This window comes from Lichenostomus cassidix, chromosome Z (genome assembly GCF_008360975.1).
Source record: "Lichenostomus cassidix isolate B80296 chromosome Z, HeHo_3.0, whole genome shotgun sequence".
NCBI lineage: Eukaryota > Metazoa > Chordata > Aves > Passeriformes > Meliphagidae > Lichenostomus > Lichenostomus cassidix.
Genome location: NC_139511.1, coordinates 22,802,697 through 22,808,921, shown reverse-complemented (window position 1 = coordinate 22,808,921; position 6,225 = coordinate 22,802,697).

Genomic DNA, 6,225 nt, shown 5'->3' with positions numbered 1-6,225 from the left:
AGCAGCTCCCGGCCACTGTGTGACAGTTACACTGCTACACATTAGTTGGAAGTTTGCAACAGAGATATTCTTGAATGTTTCTCCTCTGTTTCTACACAGCAATGTTTGGTGTGAGATTTTTGCTTAAAGCTTTCTGTGCACAGATATTTCCCCAATATTTATGATGGCTATCCATTTTTACAGTGATGCTTTTAAAAGCTGTTGGTTAACAGCCTTTCTGTACTTGCTGTTGTTTCTTAATGGAAAGTTTCTGAAACTGTTCCAAAGTCCTCTTCCATTTGCCTGCCAGTGAAAGCCTCAACCTGTCTTTGTTCTCTGCTCCATTTTGTTTTGTTAAATTTAGTTCTGTTTCTTGATTAGGTGCAAGTTACTGAACAAGTTTTTCCTGGACAATGTGTACTCACAAACATGTGCTTGTTGCAAGTTGAAACAAGCTACTGGATGTTTATTATCCCCTTAGTGAGCAAAAAATTCATAAATCAATGAAATAATTGGTGAAAACAATCCCAAACACAATATACACGATGAAATCCTTTTCTGAGGCCTCATATGGTAACGAAAAAGTACATTTTTTAAAAAGACATATGAAGACTGTGACTCCAGAGTAGTTTTAAAATAGATAGATAAGAATTGTTAAAAAAAAAATACCCAGCACTCTAATTGTGTCATGGACCCAGAAAAGCACTCAAGTTGATACTCAACTTTATGCTGATGCTAAAACAGGGCACTGATAATGGGTTTATTTTAGTTTTAAAGAGGACAACTCTGTTTGTTTCTTTTTCTCCTTAATATTGAGAAAAAGTGCCTTGAGCACTGGGTTAAATGTTTTTGTTAACCCCCTAAAAAAATCTAAAAAATAAACTAAATAATGATATATCATTTTGACCAAAACCTTCTTTTCCTTTAGTTTAATAATCTGATAAGCATTCTTTCTTGCTTTTCATTGTCCCATGTGTACTGTGATGAAACCTATGCTTCTTAACTACTCAATAAAAGAAAAATGCTTTTATGAAGTCTCCATTTAAATTTGTAATGATTTAGCCATTAATTTCCCAGCCTTTCAGTATTTGTTTTTGATAACAGCTTGCATTGCATTGCATCCCAGTATGAAAAGGATGGCTCTATCTGTGCACAGATAGGGTAACCAAAAGAAGAATTAGGTTATCAGTTTGCTTTCTGCTGGCTGAAGGAAAAAAGGGTCTCTAGAGTCAAATTTTATAAGACAAGAGTCTCTAAATGTGATTGAGGAGTAGTAGATAACTAGCTTGCATAAATGCTAGAAAAAATGCAATGTACCAGTTCTTAAGGTGCTTATGGGAAAATCATTCTTGCTGTCCATATTCACCATCAACAGATATTAAGCACAGATATCATTACGTGCTAGTGCTGAAAGCAGCCAGTTTATTCCAGCTAAAGAGCTGACCCCAAAGCACTATTCATTCACTCCATTTTAAGAGAGGTTTACTTGTATTCATCAGGATCAAGAAGACCTGCGCCAGGGTGAGAGACAAGCCAGATCCCACACCCACTGACAGGCATTCCAGCATCATCCTCACCTCTCAGCCTACAGAAGCCTCATGGAAGAAGTAGCTCCCAATGTTAATTTTAGCCATTTATCTGTATCTTCAGCTCTTAGAGAAACTGCTTCAGATGTCTTCATGTCAGCCACAGAAATACATTGTTACCGTGGTTCAGTGGCCAACAAGACCAGTACAGGTACAGGAATTTCAGTCAGGAAGTCCTTAGTGTAAGACTGTTGTCATATTCCTCCTGACATTAATGGTGACCTCAGTAATCCAAGCAAAATTAAGCAGTGGCAGATCAAAGTCTCGCTGCTATTTCCACTCTCTGAGCTCACCGCTCAGATGCAAAGCTACTCCCAAATAAAAGCCAGATGTTGAACTGGCTCCATTTCCTGATTAGCTGAGATGTCACTTTGAGAGCTAACTGGTCCCGGTCCTGAAATTGAACCAACCTTTCCAGTGGGATATCAAGGCAAATTAAATAAAAGGCACAAACCAGTGCTGGTGGTGATGAGGACAGATTATCTCTAAGAAAGCAGTCCTCTCAGAGGGAGGACCTAAAATTACTACAGGGAGAGTAGCTGTTTGTTCCTGTGCTGCATTACATCATCCTCTTTCAAACAGAGCAATCTGCAGAGCAGACACAAGCAATGCTTCTCACGGCTAATAACACTAAACACTGACAGGGTCCCATAGTAAATTATACTGCTCCTGGTTGGAGGCAAATGGGGCAAAGACAGCTTTGATCCTAATCCTGGCAAAGCTGAATTACCTGTACATTCTTCTGAGAACTAAAATCTTGAAATAAGTTGATAAAACCTGGGAAAAAATCAACCCACCAAGAAAAAATTGTGAGGGTTTTTTTTTTTAGCTTTTGTTTTGAATGTATGTTTTTGAAAATCCAGTTTTATTTAAATTTGCAATGTTTAGAGTTTTCTTAAAATTTTTCTGTTTGCAGTTTTTATCCAGAAAGACTGGGACTTCTTTTTATCTCTTGAAGTTTGAACTTTCCAGCAAAAGAGCCACTCCACTTTTAATTCTGGAAATTTTGTTGTGATTTTGGCAAAAGTAGCTTCCATTCCTGTAAAATTTAGTGTGTGAATATTATGGAAGTCAGCTCTCCTGAGCTGTAACTCTGTGTCTCTTGAAAAACCATCAAAACAAAACTGTGATAAATTATGATTAAATCCATTTTGTCAGCTAATCTTCTCCTTCCCCATCACTACTTTATACAGACAAAACTCCTCCAGTCCATATGCTGTCAGTTGGTTTAACCTGTAGAAAAGATGTGTTGCCAGATCAAACACTTGATTTTGACACAGTCCTACAAACACTCCCTCCTTGCATTGATTTGGTGAGAGCTCAGCGTGAGACAGCCTCTACAATTTTTGTCCAATAAAGAGCTGCTATCAAAATTTAAAAAGTTCAGGATTTGTCTTATGTTTTCCAAACTATGCAAACATTGTTTTGGATCTATAGCATTAAGTGTGGGCAGAAATTTTAATTACTAACCCCCTGCCTTGAGTATCCCCAAAAAGTGTTTTTATGTGGTTAAGACCCAGCCCTTGGGTTTCAGCGTTAATTTGTTTGGTTGCTTTGGAGTCAGCAGAATGAATGGATGTGCTCCTTATGTGAGAAAATGTACCTTTCACAGTTTATTTATTCTCTGCCCATGGCTTTCCTTTATGAGATCCTCCTGGGAAGTCTGAATTCGAATTTCTAGCTTCACACTCATTTCTCTGGAAACTGACTGAGCAGTAGAGGAGACTTCAGAAGGGATGGCAAAGCTTTGTACACACACCCCACAAGGCACCCCCCTCCAGTTCCATGATTAAGAGCAAAGAAAATGCCAATTGTTCCATCAAGAAAATGCTTGTTTATAAATATTCCTTCTTTAGACCTTGTAGGTACCATGCATGAAAGTAGTATTAAAATTACTTATTTTCAAGTTTAATTCCCTTTAAATCTGTGAGGTCATTAAAAATTACTGCAGCTCTATTGACCTTCAATTCTTTCAGATTTAAATTCTTTGAAAGATCTGGAGTAAACCCAGTTGCAAGCTACAATGGTACATATTAAATACTATCATAACAGAAATCATATGCCATTGGTTTTCATTGTGTTGATGGCTACTTGTGGAGCCAGAATTTGCCCACACTGTATTTTAAAGATAGTCAGATGCAAAAAGTATTAAAAGAAAACATTGTGTCCATGCCTGAAGGGAAGAATACTATGATGGTAGAAAAGACATAACATCTTCATGCCTCTTTTGACGTCCTCGTTTTCTAAAAAGGTCTATTTTTTTTCATTTCACTGTGTCACTATGGCCCCTGCCCCCATCTGGCTGCTTACAGGGGAGGTTTGGCCTTGCCCAGGTGAAGACAACATCTCTAGGGGTCCCAACCTGCCCCCTAGAAATTTCAAAGTCAAAGAACTTTTCCTGAGATGGCCAATGAAAAATAGTCCTTCTCCTTTCCCATTGATCCGCAAACCTCCAGGGTCCAAAGGAGAAGTAAATTCCTTCAAGTTTTCAAGCAGTGATTTAACCTACCTGCCAGAGCATCAACAGCATAGTGGAGTGGGGACATCCTACCTCTAACAAAAGTTATTTCCTCATTTTCTTCAAGTGAGGAATATATTTAAATCTTAAAAAAAAAAAAAAAAAAGCCTGCACATCTTTATAACCCATTTCCTTACATGTACACTTTTCCAAACTGAGTAGTACATACCAGAATATAAAAGAAACCACATAGAAGAACAGTTTCTCATTTAGAATTATTTTAGCAGAAAGAGCATCTTATACTGATAATAATGAAAACTTGCTATAGAGCCACACAATATGCCAAGGGTTGAACATAGAGTTGATTCAAAGCAGTAGCAGAAACATTTAAGTTACTCCCCAAAACTTCTGAATTTGCAGGGAATTACAGAGATTCTTGCAATTTTACCAGCCTTATGAGCTTTTGCTTCTCTAATAACAAAAATGCATATTTTCATTGCTGGAATGACAACTGGGTTAATGAAATGTTGTGAAAAATTCCAGGAGTGGCATCACTGTACAGCACCACTCAAAAGTAAAGTGTGGTATCAGTACAGAATGGGCGTAGTGATTCTGTCTCTGAAATGTCTTTCCCTCAGAACAAACAAACGAACAAGAGTCCCATTTAAACTTAATTTATTTAAATTTAATACTATTCAATTTCAATTGTATTAAATATTATTCAATTTTTAATTTTCGCTTTTATTTCTATTTGTTCCTTTTCTTTTTTTTCCCTGCATATTTAATACTTTTCAGCATGGACTTGTGAGGCGAAAAATGATGAACGAGAATCCTGAATTCCAAAGGCTCCATAGCACTTTCCAGAACCCATATGGGCTCAGATGACTCAGCAAACTCCCACACTGACCCTTGAGTCCATCCTGCCTGGGAGGATCAGCACAGGTATAAATAATACCCCCTGCACTGCACAGCAATAGGAGAGGAGGAAACCCTTGACCTGCAGATACCTGCAGCCTCTGTCAAGGATTGAGACGTCTGAAGCAGCAGCAGGAGTCACTTTGAGCTTCACTTGCAGCATCACTTTTTCTGTGGCCTGCTTCCTGATCCTTTGGAACCAAAGTGAAATAAATGAAAAGGAACCAGGAAATTCAAGGGGCAGCTCACCAAAGGCTGACCTCCAAAGGCCCTGTGGCACACAGTGGGAATTCCTACTTATGTTGATGCACAAAATTGAGAACACACCTGAATGCAGTACAGAATTCTCAGGGAGAATGTTTCTTCAGTATCTGCATGTTTCTCCATAAAACAAGTCCAAATGCCTCAAAACCACGTAACAATCTTCCGCTTCAGGCTAACAGAGGTATTGTGAAGCTAAAAATGTCATCAGGGAACCTCACACAATGTCTAGCCCCATTTATTCCTTTCCCTGTGCTTGGTGCTCTTGAAGATATGTGTAATACCAGGCATTTGGACTTGTTTGATTTCAGAGACTAAGTCAGAAATGAGTTTACATTGACCCTTTGTTCCTCTCTGAGAAGCAGCAGCATTAATTAAGGGTAAGAAAGACTCACAGTAGGTTCAGTAGCCTAAAGCCAAAGCAGATTTCCATATAAAGGAACATACAGATACTGAAGAAGGGAAATATTCTCCCTGAGAATTCTCTACTGCATTCAGATATGTTCTCGATTTTGTGCGTCGACATAAGTAGGGATTCCCACTGAGTGAACACTGGGGCTGGTGACTTTAATCTGCAGCACATATTTGTGGTGATTTAATGGCCCTTCTGTTTAGTTTATAGCCCATCCATTCACCCAGGAGCAGAGAGTAATGATCACAACCCAGGACAGTTGCAAAGCATATGTGGAAGGCTTTTCAGCCCTTAGGCCCTAATCGCTCCTGCTAGTCACCACTGCCATGTGGCGAGGCTATTACCATCCCTGACTCTGAAGCACAGTTCACAAACTCTCCTTACACATGGTTTATGCAAACCTCTGCAAGGCTGTGCTGCATTGTTCTGCAGGCAAGGAGATGCATCAGCCTTTGCTTCCCCTCTTTTCTTGCTGTGCCCAAGAGAAAATTGTTTGTCAACATTCATTTATGAAATAGTAATTGAATTCTTCTTCTGGTGATTAAAGAAATGACAGAGGTTGACACGCACAGTTTAAATGAAAACAAAATGCTGACCAAACCAGAGTCATGTGG